The 16,486-nt window shown below is 35.4% G+C and overlaps 1 protein-coding gene across 3 annotated transcripts in view; it reads left to right on the top strand.

Moving 5' to 3' along the window:
- The window catches only part of CHRM3 (cholinergic receptor muscarinic 3), a 257,417-nt gene that overhangs the window by 37,020 nt on the left and 203,911 nt on the right, over positions 1 to 16,486 (top strand). For 2 of the 3 annotated variants that reach the window (XM_050315591.1, XM_050315592.1), the window contains exons 1-2: positions 8,889 to 8,986; positions 13,722 to 13,782. The exons of the other annotated variant lie outside the window; for it this stretch is intronic. The gene's annotated coding sequence lies outside the window, so the exon portion shown is untranslated. Of the gene's footprint in view, positions 1 to 8,888; positions 8,987 to 13,721; positions 13,783 to 16,486 lie in introns of those variants that run through there. 3 annotated transcript variants of the gene reach the window in all.

Genomic DNA, 16,486 nt, shown 5'->3' with positions numbered 1-16,486 from the left:
CTCACAGTATAATCCCATTGGCCCTCTGTTTTTTCTTGTTCCCTCTCTTTATCTTTTTACTTGATTTCTCTCCTTTTTTGTTTGTTTGTTTGTTTGTTTTTTTCTTTTGCATACTGACAGCAATACTAGTTAAAAAAAGTTATTAAATGAATGGTTGCAGAGCCTGTGCAGATACACAGGCCAGCAGGGAACCTTTCAGAGGAGCCTGGCCCTGTTGGCTTAGCGTGAGACGAGATGCCTGTGCCCAATGTGAAAGCAGAGCCTAGTGAAGAGGGGTGGGCTGTGACCTGGCTTCCCTCTCGTACCAGCACCCCCTCACCTTCATCCGCTTTGGGGGCATCTCCCTCAGGCAGGAATGGGGGATGATCTGGGAAGAGCGGTCCTGTGCGTGAGGGGTGTGTGGGTGCTTTGACCATCCCCTATTGCCTCTGCCCTGGTAGGTGAGGAATAAGCAACAGTGTATCCTTATGCTTTCCCGTCCTTTCTCCTTTTTTCCCCCTCCTTTCTTGTCTTATCAATTTAATCTCTACCGTAGGGTGTTACCAATGAGTTGTGGTAATATACGTGTTGTTTTAAGGGAAGGAAAAAATATTTTTTCCTTCAGTTGTGTATAGAGAACCTAAGCACAAATATCTGCTAATTTTGGAGTCTTAGACTCCAAAATTCAGGCTTTCAGGGTGCCAAGAGGGTCACTAATTATAATAATTATGCACTCATTATTGTACCAGCTGCTTCAATGTCCAGAATTTTAGAGCTAATTTAACATCAGGTAGCACTATTAACTTTCTTGCTGTTCTTATCTGAGAATTTAGCTGGGTTTATTTTCTCCTAAGTTATCACAAATTTACCTGCTATTGAGGATTGTATGTATCTGAAAATCCAATAACATAAGGTTTTGGGGCATTATTTTTCTAATGTGGGGAATAAAACAGTATCAGAATCAAGCTTAACTTTAGAATATGTGAACAGAGAACTGAACATTATTGTTTTCTAGGTTTTGGATATAAATATAACTATTTTTCTGTTATTTTCCTATGGGTTTCACATCCTGTACAATTGGTGATATTCAACTAAATTTACAGCTACTCCATATTTGAGTAAGAATTAAGTTGAAAATTTGGATTAATTTTTTTTTTAATAATGAGACTATTAGTAGAAATAACCTATTTTTTTAAATAACTGAACTATTTCTAGTAACTAAAAATTCAAAGTGAAGAGCTAAATGGTATGTGAGGTTTGGAAAGGATCAGTGTTGCTATTTTATATTGGATTTTTACACACGGGTTTTGTTTATTATAAGTTTGTTACCATAGAAGTATAAACTGAAAGGTAGCGATGATGACTTTGTATAATATGTTATATTAAATAAACTTGTCCTGTTAGCACTGCGTGCAAAGCTTTATTTACATTACGGTAAGCTTTTTCTGCTGCATTTACAATTCTGCTATACAGATAAACTAAGGGATCTCATGACCGTATGATCTATTTCTCCCTGCAAACTGAAAAAGTTAATATTTTTAAGTCTATTTACCTGAATTAGTTGCACTAAATTTTCTGTTGGAGCACCATCAAACCTACTGTCTGAGAAAAGAAATAGATGAAAGTCTTATCTCCTTGTTCATATACTTAAAGGATGGGCAAATATTAAATATTGTGTTTAGAATTCATTGCTGTTGCAAGCAATATTCAATAACCCTTTAAAATATATTCCTACCTTGCAATAACAGATGAACTGTCACCTGCCACCAAATTAAATAAATTAAAAGAGCCGGTAAAATCACATGTAGAGCTTTGGCTGTTTGATCTTCTATGTTATGCAAACGTACTCTTTCAGAAATCAAAGAATTTATGCTTCAGGTTTGATTGAGCTGAACAGGTGCAGCTGAGTGAGTGACTTGGCCTGTAATATTGGTGGTGTTGGTGGTGATAGATAAGCTGTGAAGGAAACACTGAGCCTGAATTTCCAGTCTCAGGACAATTTGTAGGGCTAATAAATCAGAGGGTGAGGGCAAGGAAGAAGTATTTCTGTTTACCTAAAGGAGCAGACGTTGTCTGCACTCCAGGTACAAAGGCTGTGAAACGTCATAGTCCAGGTTTTTTATATAATATTTTCATTAAGGTACATAATTCTGGCATGATAGAGGTATAAGTCCTTTTGTGAACATCTGTTCCTTTAAAAAAAAAGTGTATAAAAAATAAGTATAATTTCATTTCATATAAAGATAAAGCTGGTAGAATTAATTTGAAATACCTTGATGGTAAGTATTTGGAGTTAATATCTTCCTCTTTCTACCCTTTTCTGCTAAAACTGTTTGACAAAACACAGGGTAACCTATTCTTTTTGTAAACATTGCCTCCGTTGGCTGCTCAGGTTGATGCGGTTTCTGCTCATTAGGAGCTTTCAGCCTGGCTCTTGGAGGAAGAGAGATGCTCCTCTTGCACACAGCTGATTCCCTTCATGTGCAGGACACCATATGGCAAAGTGTCCTGCATGAGGGCACACTCCATCAGGCATTATGAGCCACCAAATTCAAAGTTATTTGAAGTTATAAACTATTCAGCTTAAACATTTACAGGATTTTTAGTTATTTATCTGAAAATTTTGTAAAAATACACGAAAGTAATGAATCCTTTTTGTCTGCAGAAGCTCTCTAACTTGCAGAAAATGGTATGTACCTGAGTTCCCGTGATGACATTAAGCATTCATACTTTTATTTCCAGAATATACAGAACTACAAGAGAAATTCCAGCACTGCTAAGCTCAGTTGAATGTGCTGTGATCCACACTTAGATTTTTATGTTCTTCCTGGCTGGACCATTTTCTTGGTTACAAATTCGTTTTGTGAATATGTGGTGTGGTTCCGTCGGTTCCAGTGTCCTGTGAGCTGTTCAGTCTGCTCAAAGAATTTCCTCCAGTGTTCAGGTTTGCTTGAAGGCTTGTCGAACACAGCAAGTGTTTGGATGGGACTAGTACCCATGGGAACTAAGTGTTGATATTTGGAGAAATTCTAGATATTATCATAGTTTTAAATAATTCGGGAGTGGGACCTACTACTCATGGCCTTGAGCAGATTCTGTGAAAATGTTGGCCTTTATTTTGTTAACTATCTGCTTATATTTTTCATTTTCTATTCTTTTTTTTTTTATCTCCTTGTTCTTTTTCCTTTAACAGTGGAGTGGGGGAATAAACTTGCAGTTCTGTAAACTATTTTTCTCAACTCTATACTCTACTTAATACTTAAAAGCTGATCCTGTGGGGTTTTTTTGTTTGTTTAGTTGGTTGGTTTTTGTTGTTGTGGTTTGTTTTGTTTTTTGTTGGTATTTTTTGTTTTTTTTCCCCCAGAATGAGCCTCTCAAGAAAAACTTACAAAGAATACTGAGGAATAAATTTGCAAGAAAACTTAGAAATTACTGAAATGTGCTCTGATAGATTCTAACCTAGTGGATCTGGTTTGTCTGAAAGCATTTTAGAAGTAGGATATTGTTTCTGTTACTGCAACAGAGTTATAGTACTGTGAAACGTTTTTAAAGGAAATATTTGCTATTTTTTATGAAGGCTCCTATGTAATTAAAAAATGGACTATTTGGCTATGATAACAGATTTTCTTATTTGATATATTGATTTAGTAGTCATCTTTATTATTATATTGAAGATTGGTTTTTTGCAAGAAGCAAGTAGCGCAAAATCCCTAGGGCTGAATGTCAGGTAATAATCAGTTCAAACAACCCATCAAAAAAGAACCAATCAATAAAATAAGGAGTAAGCAATGGCGTGTAATTGAGAAAGAAACTACTTTTTAGCATCTGAGCTAGACACAATGATGACTTATCTGGGAAATTACAATTTATCTGACAGCAACTGCTGCTGATTTAAAGTTTCATTAGAAAATACTATTATTTTGCCATTTCTGGTGAAGGTGAGCTGAAATGATTTGTGTAATGTGTCTGCAGCACTGCAAGCTGTAATTCAAATATAAATTGATACTACCAGAGGGCTTTATGCATTTATCAGATGATGCTTACAAAATGCTCTGAATCTGACAAACATGAAAGAGTAGAGTACTTTGAAAAAGTAAAGTGGCCAAATTGGATTTCTGGTATTGAGCCTGTCTGTTCTAGGTCTGTCTGTGTGTCTGTGGACTCCTAGGAAGGCACAGGGCAGCCCATGATCCGGGTTGTCTCCTAAAGCCCCATGAGGTATCTTACTTGCCTTAGGATGTCTTAGGTAATTAACACCTGAGGCATCCAGGTACCTATGGCTGGACAACAGAAATGGCTCTTAAATGTCTATCTTAGTTAACAGACCTATAGACATGCAAATATAGGTGAGGAAATCTCAGGGTGGAACTTGTACTAAGAGCTTGAAATTTTTCCTTATAGCATAAGGTATCATCCCACTTTTTCTTAAAACACAACGCACTATGTCAAATTTGCTGTCAGTGTTTCTGAATGTGGATCTACCACTTAGATGAGAATACCTCTTATGTGATTTCCTTTGATCTATACACGTGCAAAGATTTTTCTTTCACTGCTTAGCTTATGAGTTTATCCTTTCAAAAGAATTTAAATTTGAAAACCACCATGATTTTTCATTATTTCATTTAATGTCTTTGTTATCAGTATCAAACAATATGTACTCACATGAAAAATTTTCTGCTTGCACTGGGATGACTTTAGAATATGTTTTCCTTTATGCAAGTTGGGAAAAGTTCTGTGCATGTGTGTTACTTTTTTCAAAGTAAATCCTTCGATCATTTTACTCATTTCTTCTACTCTGATCTATCTGCAGCAGTTTTCCAGCCACATCTCTAACAGAGACAAGGTTTGGCTTGTCTTTGTACTTTATCATGTTCTTATGTGGTTTAAAACTATACTGTTCTGTAGTCCTGTTGCATAAGATTCATGATTCATTTCAAATTAATTTCCTTCAGGGCTTTTATTAATGTTGCTTTTTTTCTATCTGTATACCAGCTTATTATAGAGACAGGTCAGAAAGGCCTGGTAGTGCTAGAAAATGAGCAGGGAAACAGAGGCTAATCCTGGAGCAAGAAAAAGTTTAGGTCACTGGGGAGTTGCCAAAATATCTGATTCATGGGCAAGGAGAACAAGGGTTTTTGCCATTGCTGTAGGTTTCTTTCATATCTAAACCACTATTAATCTAAAGACTTTATTGTTAAGAAATAGTCTGATTTTTTAACCTTTGCCTTTCACTGTTGCACAAGTACTGAATATGCAGGTATTTAATTAATATCACTACTAATTAATGTTAATGTTAATATTAATGTTTGAATTATGATGTTTACAACAATACTTTTAGTTGAAAAAATAAATGAACATTAAAAATGAATGTGCTTCAAAAGTCTTTTGAGGTCTTTATTAACCAAAATACAGTTTTTACCTATCATGTATGTCTGATTTCATAAGAAACTTTCTTACTTAGGGGCTTTCTATATCACCATTGTCAACATAGGGCTAGGCAGTTCACTACAATTTTTTTATTCCTTACTGTTCTTAAAAAGTCACCTTTCCCATTTCTCCTTAACTAATCATGTGAAACAGTTTTCAGAAGGATTGTGTGTGGGTGCAATCATCCACAAATTGCTAGGAGGAACTGTGAATGGCTATGCTGCCAGCATCCTGCATCTCACTGTTCTTGAGGGCATGTGGCTGCTGCTGTTCCTGCAGTTACAGATGGGACACCTCAGAGTTCGGTGGCAAATGACTGTAAATTTTAATGTAATTCTACTGCCAGAATCTCTTAACCCACTTCTAAAACTTTAGGCTATGTTTGAATGTTTCTTGGGAAAGAGATTTTCCCTAAATACTTTTTTTTTTTTTTTTAAACTGGCTGAAGGAAGGTGGGTTTTCATTGTGCTTGATTTTGAAACTGAAAGAATCAGACTTGACTGGAAGTAATTATTCAGCATAAAATATATAATCATGTAATTCTGAAAGATGATGCTGTGTTCTATATACCAGTCTTCTCAAAATTGTTTCTCTTGACATATCTGGTCTGTTCATATTGCCTTTATTTTTTAAAATCATATCAAGTGCCGTGGTGTATTATTTTTATATCTCATACTTCATGGAATATTAGACCAAAGCATTTACCACAAATTTTTGATCTGGTACAACAACATACACAATTTCCTCCATGCATTCTTTTTTCTTTGCATTTGCATTAGAGGAAATTGCAGGTTGCTTGCAAGAAAACTGCTATTCATTCCTGTGACCTATGTAAACAGCTATCAGATAGGCTTTGGTATCTAGGCACTAGTCTGACCTTGCAACAACAACAGACTCAATCTGCCTTAATCCAAGGTCTCAGGCAGGATGAAGAGGTGCTGCAAGGAAAGGTGGGTATCAGTAACATGGTATGGTGGGAGGCAGGGTAGTGCTCAGGAAGGACAGATCCCTTCTCTTCATCCTTTCTATTAAGTCTCCTGATGATTCAACATAATGAATAAATAAAGACCAAAGCTATACAGTGACATTCTTTTTATTAATAAACCAAATCCACCCAGCTCCGAAGAAGTCAAATTTCAAAATTACTACTGGAAAAATGTTGTCAAATATGATATTCATCTGAAGTAGGACAATTATGGTTGGGTACTTTTTGCTTTTTTTCATGTGTTTTTTTGAGAGCTGTGGCAGGGGGGTTGTGTGTGTTTTATTTATTTAAAAATTCTATAAATAATTTATATTATAAAAGTGGTGAAACAGGGAAAGAATGAAGTGGCTGGGTACTGCTTTTGATAATGTGCTAAACTATTAGCCTGGTAATGAGAGTGATCATATTACATGTAGTAGACTCATATTCAACTCACTTTTTTGCTTAAGGACACTTGAACATGCAGCTTCCCTCTCTGAAGAAAGTGTTCTGTTAACCAGACTAGAAATAACTCAGAAATAAGATTTGTTGTGCTGCTCTGTATACAACATTAAACACTCGAGTAGCAGGGACTGGAACCAGATGTTTAATTTCCCAAGAGACTAATCTAACCATCAGGCTAGAGAGTTGCATTTTCTCATTACTCCTCCCTTCCTCCATTTACATACAGTTTATACACAGGAGACAGTTCCAATTGTCCTGGAGTATTAGAAATTTTCACGCTGGCATATCATTTTCCAAAGGGTAAAACTGAACTATGTCTAATTCAAGTGCAGGAAAGAGTGATTAGCCAAAAGATACTTTAGTAGGTCAAGTACCAAGATGTACATCGTTCCTCATAGACACAAAGTGTTCCTAGTTTTACTTGCTTTATCTGAGAAATTTTTGTGCCCTTAAAGTTGTCTCAAGGAGCCAAGAGAGCTTAAGATCCAGTTTGAACTGAAATGACTGTGAGGAAATTGCCTTTTGAGCTGCATTAGGAGAAGTGTTGCCTGAGGGCTCAGGAAGGTGATCCATCCTCTCTACTCGGCGCTGGTGAGACCACATCCTCAGTGCTGGGTTCAGTTCTGGCCTTCCCAGTACAGATGTGGGCATAGTGTAGCAAGTCCAGCATAGGGCCACAAATATGATCAAGGAACTGGAGCACCTTCTCCATGAGGAGAGACTGAGAGCTGTGACTCTTCAGCCTGGAGGAGAAAAGACTCAGGGGAAGCTCATCAATGTATAAAAATACCTGAAGAGAGGGACTGAACAGGAGGAAGAAACACGTTCCTGTGGTGCTCTGTGAGAAGCCAAGAGTTAATGAGCGCTAACTAAACCACAGGACTTCCTGCTGAACATCAAGAAACCTTTTATTACTGTGAGGATGACCAAACACTGGCACAGGTTGCCCAGAGAATCTGTGGAGCTTTACTGGGCATGAACCTGGACTTCCTGCCATATGTGACTTTGCTTGAGCAGGGGGTTTGGATTAGACAATCCCCAGAAGCCTCTTCTGACTTAAATTTTTTCTGTGAAAAATAAGTAGCTCTTTACTCTTTTACTCATTTACCATATAAACGGCAGGTATGTAGGTTTCTTTTTTTCTGTCAGATTAAGATATGAAATATAATATTAAAAAAAGACAAACCCAAAATATTTAAAAAGTGAAACCAAAAATAAAGTCTTCCCTTAAATTTGTAAGGCAAAGAAGCCAATTCTCTTAAAAAAATTAAATGTAAAACACATCTTTCTGATATTCTGAGCTTCCTTGTTCCAGTGTGATGTTGGGAACTCACTTCTCCTTTGGAGTGTCATTGGAACATTCAGGTCTCCATGATTTGGTCTTCCATGGCTAACTAAAAATACAACTGGTATCAATGGAAAGGTTCTTGTTTACTTTGAGATGGATATGAATAGTGTCTGACAGCGCAGGTTTTGTCTCTGTGTTCATAACCAGGCACACAGGGGCTGTGCATGTTTTCAAGATTTCGGTGTCGTTCCTCTTGGCCATTCCTTTGATGACCTGACACCACATACTTCTTGTTCCCATCGCCTCAGTTGTGATGCAGAATAGCTTGTGGGACTGTGCAATGGACTATAATAAGGCATAGTTGGAGGCTAAGAATTATCATTCTTACAGAGCTGTTTTCAGTCTTCATCACTTCCCTGTCACTGCTTGCCTGCCCAGCTTTGGACACCTGAGCTGGTGTGAGCACTGTGGTGGCCAAGCAAGAGGCAGGTCCCTTGCTTCCTTGTCCCCGCACTGCTGTCAGGGATGGTACTCTGCATTCTGCATGTGGAAACACAGGCAGTAGACATTATATGTCACTGGGAATCAAGTGAAGAAGTGTCATTGTATTTCTGAATGCAGTTTGCGTTGTATATATTAACTCTGCATGATCAACAATGGTATTTCTAGAAGTTGTCACTTTAATCATTTGTACAAACTTTAAATGCCACGTGATGGGGCCGTGGGTTTTCTATGACTGAATATGTTCTAACATCTCCATTGTAACTTGGCTTTGACGATTGCATTTTCCATTCTTCTAGAGAAGATTTCTGTACTTTTTAAAACAGCAGGCCATGGGATTCAGACCAACAGCAGAGTAAGGAGTAAGTCACGAAGATCATCTTTTAAATTCCTGGCATTTTAAAGTCTTCTCCTCCCATTTTATTAAACCGAATCCTTTGCAATTATTAGCAAATATAAACCTGGGTAATGTTGATATTGTTACTGACAATGGAGAAGTCAGTCTCAAGACATAACTTGAAGAGGGTTGGTTAATATTTGATTATAGGATACATTGCTTGTAAGTTTGTTTGTTTACTAGTAAAGGAGATAACACATCCTGAGTATCAGAGTGGCAAGTTCTCTCACTTTAAAGTTTTTTTATGACATTTAATATCAATTGTGAAACGAAAAAGCTAAATCTTTACTTATACTACATCCTGAAGGAGTAATATAACTATAGCTTTTCTTTTTTACCTCTTTTTAATGAATCTGTTCCTTCATTTATCTCGACTGAAGGAAAATAATTGTCTGATTTTAATTATTATTAACAAGCAGGTTGACATAGCATGGTTCCTGCTTACTATTTACTGCTTTACTTTCAGTTCTTTATGGTGATTTTTTTCTCTCAAGTTTATTAATTATAAACCTTATGAAAAGTAGATTTTTCTTTTTAAGATGAACTGAGAAAAGGTAAAATATGCATTATATATTTTGTTACAAGAAGTTTAAAGCCAGGGCGAAGATATGCAAGATGCTTATATGGGGAAAAAGGGAAAATGGGTGCTAAACTGGAGAAAATTACAATTTTCACCAATTAACTTTGGACCACTACTTAGGCTACCCTGATGCTGGGTAGTGAGGGACTTCTGAGCTTTTAAGTATCCAACTAAGCAATTTTGATTGGCAAAGAGATTATTATTTTTCAATCTTCTAAAATAACTTTATAAAACAATTTTTTAAAAAAGGGGGCATTCAAGAGCTGGAATCTGGGAAATAAGTCAATTAATTTTTATTTCTTCAATACATATCATAATTTTACTTTGTAGTAATAGAAAATAGTGAGCAACAGCTGAACAAACAGTATACCCAAAGAGGAGAGATTCTTTATACATATATTATCTGTTAGTTACATATTATAATAAAATGAACAAAATCAGTAAAATAGCAACATTTGAATTACTGAAGTTTCTCTTTGTAGATTAGGGCAATTGAAAGTGATGGCCCTGCTTGACATCAGTTTGAGTCATTTCAGCTAATTTTATTTCAGTGGTCAAAAATAGTTTAAAACAATTCCATGTTTTCCTTGAGAAGTCTTTTTTTTCCTTTTGTTGTTGATTTTCCTGCCTTCATGCTCTTGAGAGCTGTTTAACTATTTCCACTGAAATAGTTTATGGCTAACTGTTCTGTTTTAACTTTGCTGAAAAGTGTAGATGCAAAAGTGAAAATTAGTGTCAGTCTAACCTAATTCGAGACCCTTCCTTCTTTGAACATGTTCACAGAATTTTTTTATAGTTCAGAAAAACGTTTGGTGATGATTTCTTGAGATTCAATTCAACTCTCTTGAACTGCATTTTCCACAAGAGAATGTAGCTTGATCTTTTAGTAATTTTTAAGAGCAGCTACTTTTGAACTTAATTTTCTGTTAGTTTAACAAATGGAAATTTAAAAAAACCACAAAAACAAAACAAAACCACAAAAAATTGTCACCCGGAATATCAAGGAATATTTATTATTTCAATCAATGAATTCAGATTATTTAAATATTTCTGAACAGTCTTATGTTGTACAATTTTTTTTCCAACATATAGAAATGTTACCACATCAGAAACAGGAATAGTAAAAATGTATTCTGCAGCCATGAGTAATTTTACAATGGAAGCCGGCTTTCTAGCACTTATTTTCCTGATAAGCTGCTTTTAACAGATTTCTTCACTGAATTTATTTTCCCCTTAGGAATTGGTATTACCTTAATCCTTCCTTTAGTTGTTCACATGTATGTTTTACTGTCACTAAGGAGAAAAAGCTGTGCTAGGAGTGTCCATTGTTGGTAAATCTTGGGTTTCGTGTATCCTGAAAAACACAGAAAATTAGTGTCTGCAACTTGTTGATCCTCCCAAAGGAAGGATTTGTGGAGTTGCTAAACAGCTCCTTTCTCCAGCTGTTCCTTTTCAAACCTCTGCTGCTGTTTATCCCTCAGCAAGGCTGCTTGGAACATGTGTTATGTGATACTGGAAGTGATCAGTACACGGATGAGGTTCACTGCTTATCTGAAAATAGGGAAGCCAGTAGTAGCAGACTTCTCAAATCCGTGCCTTTTCTGGAACAAGGGGCTTGTGGATCTTCTCCACAATGCAAGGTGCAGCCTGACCTCCTGAAATGCTTTGCCTTACTTTTTTCGCTGAACTTACTTTCAGTCTCTCCTCCAGCATTGTCTATAAGCATGCAAATAATTTTTTAAGTAAGTAATTCCATTAGCTTTGGCAGGATAACTTGAGTATGTAAAACTAGACATACTTGAGTACTTTATTGAATCAGGGACTAGATTTTTCATAATCTTCTCTTTATTTTTAATCTGAATGAGTGGGTCAGTTTCAGGAACCAGATGTCTTACTTTAAGAGCTCTGCACTTTGTCAGTTGTGATCAGCCCATACTTTTTTTTTTAACCAACATTTATTTTCTTCCAGTCCAGAGAAAATTAGATTCTTGTTTTGTTAACAGCTCTTTTAAAGAAGGCATAAGTAATAAACCCACCAAATTAACAATAACTATCTCTCAGCAGCACAGCTTTGAGAAGTTGCAAGGTAATTTTAAAATTTCTTTAGAGATAAAGACAACTAATTCTGGGGCTCTTTTTTTGTAGATGTCTCTTGAACAGTGCAGTTAAGTTACAATAAATGAGCAAGGTATTCAACATGACCTCTATGTTGTGCGTTCCAGGGCTTCTGGAATTACTGGAATATTACATCAGGCTAAGTGTTGTATAAAGGATTGGAGAAACTCTTAAGCTGTGAGAGTTAAATATTCTTAGTGTCCATATTTCCTTGATCAAAGATATGTCTAAATTGTAATTACAGCGAAATGTCCCGAATGGCATTATTTCTGATTATATGCAAGTTTTGTTTATTTTCATAGATTTCCAGAATTTTTTAGAAGCTTTTATATTAGCTTGTTGGAATTTTGAGGAGATGCAAGTGTATCCTGGTATAAAATACGCTTTCCTTCACTTAGTTTTACGTGCAGTCTATACAACGTTAACATTCATAATCCAATGAATCATCTGAGAATATCACAAATCCTGGTAAGACTCTAGCTGTAATATGCATGTGAGTTGCAGAGACCACAGTAAAAAAATTAAAGATTAATTAGTTTTAATTAAAAATAGGTGCTTAAAACCAATTTCAAGAGATAAATTCTTTTAAAATCAAAAACTATGTCATCAAGAACTATCAATTTATAACACTTAAGTTTTTGCTTTTTAGTTGTTAAATGAGTGGTAAAACCCTGGCTTATTATATCTTAAATTGACAGGGCAAGTTTGAAAAGAAAGAACAAAGAAATGGAAACTTTTGAATATCCACTAGGATTAGTTGGAGTGTATTTGATGAATTCAGATTTGTAAGCAATTCAGTGATGGTTTTTATATTGTATTAGTTTCTTAACTGAGATACTGTGTTGTACCAGTTCTTAATAAAAACAAAGTTGTGGTGGTAATAAACTTAACCAAGTCTCTAATCTTACAAATACAAATTTTTCACAAGTGATGTTCCAAAACCTCATATGGATTAACCATTAATTGTGTTCACTTCCATTAATGCTTTTGATTAATGTATCACTGTTGCTGTTGTTGCCTGACAAACTCATAATACCTATAGTTTTTCTGTTTACTAATTAATCTTCCTAACTGTTTGTAAAATAGCCTTCTTTCAGTCTTCTGGAAGTGTTGCTGAATTCCAAGTTGCGGTTCAAGCGGCAGAGTACTTCTTAGCCGTATCTTGTAAGATTTTTTAGAGGTAGTAGTTTGAATTTGCTGATGAAAAGTACTGTAGCTGCTGCTTAGCATTCTACTTACATATTATCATGCTAGCAAATACATATTAAATAAATAGCGCCTAGCTTTGAGCTACATATTGGTAACTTTTGCCATTTGTCTATTACTGCTTGTTAAAGTGCTAATATTTTATTTAAAAAGTAGTTTTACTTTTCTTCTGCATTGTAAAGAATTCTGGGTCATGTCTTGTCAGTTACAGGTTTTTCAGTACGTATGTACAGTAACCCATATGTACCTCCTGGAGAAGTAGCTCATCATTGGGAAGATTTCTTCAATTATAAATAAAATATTCAATTAAATTTGTTCCTTTTCAGTAGAACTAGTTTTATGATTGGACAGCACACTCTCTTTTGCATCTGCATGAAGTCAAATTAGATGGGAACTATTATTTTACCTTTTTTGTGTCTTCTTTTTATAGCATTTCACAGATTTTCAGGAACAAGTCATAACAGATATTTTTACTAACATATTTCATTAACTCATAAATTCTCCAGCTTATTGTTATCTCTTTCCTCCCTAACTAGTTATCTATATAATTATATAGATATGAATTTTATGGAAAAATCTATTTTTCATGCAGCATAGATTCATGAATGAGATTTCTGATTAGAAGAGACAGTTGTGTAAAGCATATAACCAGATGGTCACATACCCCTTTAAAGGTGTGTTCTAAGGAATAGACCTGCTTTTTAACCTAATCTTTCATTTGCTATTTCTGTAAAGCACCTGAGTGTTTCTTGAGCTTAAAATATTCAATCTCATGTGCTGTCATTTTGTATCTTTTCAGGGTTTCTGATGTCTGAGTGTCAGTGTATCTTTCCATGCCTTTCTTCATTTTCCTACTTCAGGTTTGAATACAGTTCTTTCCTTTATCTCTAATTCATGCCATTCCTTCCTTTTTCCCTGTCATTTCAGTATGGATTTCTGCTAGATTCTTTGCATTAGATTTGTTTTAAGGAACTGTGATCAATCAGTAAATTGCATTAAATCACTTCTATAAAACTCTTCCCTTTCTGACTACCTGTCATCAATTCACAAAATGTTCCAAGAAAGATATTCTTGCTTATGTATAAACTGTACAGTTATTATTTGTATTTGCAATTCTAATAGGCTTGCCATTGTCCTTTTTGTTGCCATTTGGGAGCTTTGCTGAAAGAGTATATTCAGATACTGAATCTCCTGTCTTTAAAATATGCATTCAAGTCCATTACAAGGCAGAATTAAAATAATTTTAGCAGTTTTAGTCCAATCTTTTTCTGAATTTCTGTCCCATAATAAATCATAATTCAGAATACATGCCCTTTTATGCTTCAGTTGGTTTGTGTCAGGGATACTGCAGGTAAAGGCTGAAGTACATAAAAACTTGCTCAGCACATCACTACTGATGTTCTTATCATGAGGAGGAATACAATCACAAATCATCCCCTTTTTTACCATCATATAAATCCCCAGAACCACGAAAAACAGCATATTCATTGACCTTTTCTTTGTTTCCTCTATGTATTCCCATTTTTTGACTGGATCCCTAAACTATAACATTAAACTTGGTAGCTTATTTTGGTCCTTACGTGGCTTATTACTGACTGTACTGTTTCACATTTGCTCATTTTATTCAGGACTTTGAAGTACAAAATATCGATACCCTTTTATAATATGCCATATAATACTTAAGATTAATTACTAAACCTGCTTTGCCATGCAGTAGTCTTGTTTGATGCCATCATCTTGGGTAAATATGAAACAATTAGTCTATACTGGCAATTCATTTAGTTTTACAGATTTATTAAGCACTTCCATGTAATGAACCAGTTAAGCATGGCTTGTGTTGTCTGAACTCACAAAGCAAAACAGATCAACCTATTATTTGTTGGTGACTAATCCTGATGCTTTCATACTGTTATACTGTACTTACTGTCTTCTAATCATGCAAAGTATAATTATGAATATCAGAAAATGCTGAACCCAACTGCAGTTGTTAATGAAGACATCAAAGTCTGGGTAACGTTAGTATAACAGAGGCAAGTATCTAGTAATTTACAAAGAGAGAAAATAAATAGCTAAGGGGTAGATGGCATTTTCCAGATCCTTTCTGTAAGAGAAAGTGATTCCCACTCCCACATATGCTGGTGAGCTGATTACTAAAGGAGGAAGCATTGTAAACAGTGTGACAGAGTAAATTGCATCACTTGTCTTCCCAGTTAAAATACACAGGAAGGAAATGACACCTGTGCAGAGAACACACTTTTAATAGCTTCTCTGTTTTATCTCAGGTGGCAGTGTCTAATGGGGGGGGGTTCATTCTTGCGTGTATTTAGCTTCTGTGCCCTGCTTTTTTTTTCAGCCCATCTGATTTATCCTTCTCACTCATACGGGCCAGAGTCTTTGACTTTTCATGAGGGAGACATTCTCTCTCTTCTATTTGAAGTGTGGATTTGCTATTCTTGGGGGCAAAGGGACTGTATTTTTTTCCCCAACTAAATTCCAAAGGCTGCCCATGCAATTCAGAAATTTCAGCAGCTGTAAAGTAAAAGATGGTTTTATTTTGTTCTGTGATACAAACAACTAAAGACTTTTATAACCATTAGATGCCAAATTATCCTTTTGTTACTCCATATAGATATATTTATATGACTAAATAGAAATTCAATGTGGATTTTCTCCAGAGTGAAATCTACTAGGTGACAAATATATTTCTCTGACAAAGGTCCAGCTCAATCAAAAGAATTATCTAAATGGATGACTGTAGGTGGTTATGAGTGTTGTGATCATTATTAGAGTGTTACTAAGAAGAATAGTGTTAAATGGCTTTCTGGTGGTAAACTTTGTTTTCTAGATATATTTTATTCCTATCATTAAATGAGGTATTTGAAAGGCCCTACACTGGGGCTGGCAACCTCAGTCTTTCATTAACAAAACTTTCGACTGTTTATTTTCTTGCAGATTTTGGTTTTAATCAGAAGGAAAAATATTCGTATTAATAGTCAAGTTGGCAGCTATAATTGTTATTTTAACTTTCTCTGTCTGAGGACAAGTAAAGGGTAACCTGTGACTTAGTAACTCTTTTCCTTTATTTATAATAAAAGGGGTTTATGGTCATTCATGTAAATATGAGGAATATTTTATAATAGAGTGGATCAGAAAATCACAGGTGTAGACTGTAGACTGTTAATTATTCTAACATTAAGCCATGAAGGAAGGAAGGCCTGTTGTATGCCATGTGGTTGACTCTTTTCTTCTATCCCACTATAACCAAGCCCTTGTCTCTTTAAGGAAGCTACTGATATTTTAGAAGAACTTTTACAAGGCTAATGTTAATAACTGTCTTTTTTGGTTACAAAAAAAGCAACAGAAAAGGAAGGATGTGTTAAGAAAACTACCGCAGATTAAGTAATTGTCGTCTTTTTATAAAATAATTCTGTAACTTGGGCTTGGTTCCTTCCTCTGCCTGAAAGGTATTTCCTCCCTGGGACGGTGCAGTGACTGCACGACTATAGTGCATTTAGGTGTTTTTAAAGGCTGATTACAGATGCCAGTCCTCTTAATTTCTGCAGG

The sequence above is a fragment of the Myiozetetes cayanensis genome, unplaced genomic scaffold (genome assembly GCF_022539395.1).
Source record: "Myiozetetes cayanensis isolate MyiCay16 unplaced genomic scaffold, myiCay2020 scf2-11, whole genome shotgun sequence".
In the NCBI taxonomy this organism is placed as follows: domain Eukaryota; kingdom Metazoa; phylum Chordata; class Aves; order Passeriformes; family Tyrannidae; genus Myiozetetes; species Myiozetetes cayanensis.
This window is presented reverse-complemented; position numbering and strand designations above follow the sequence as displayed.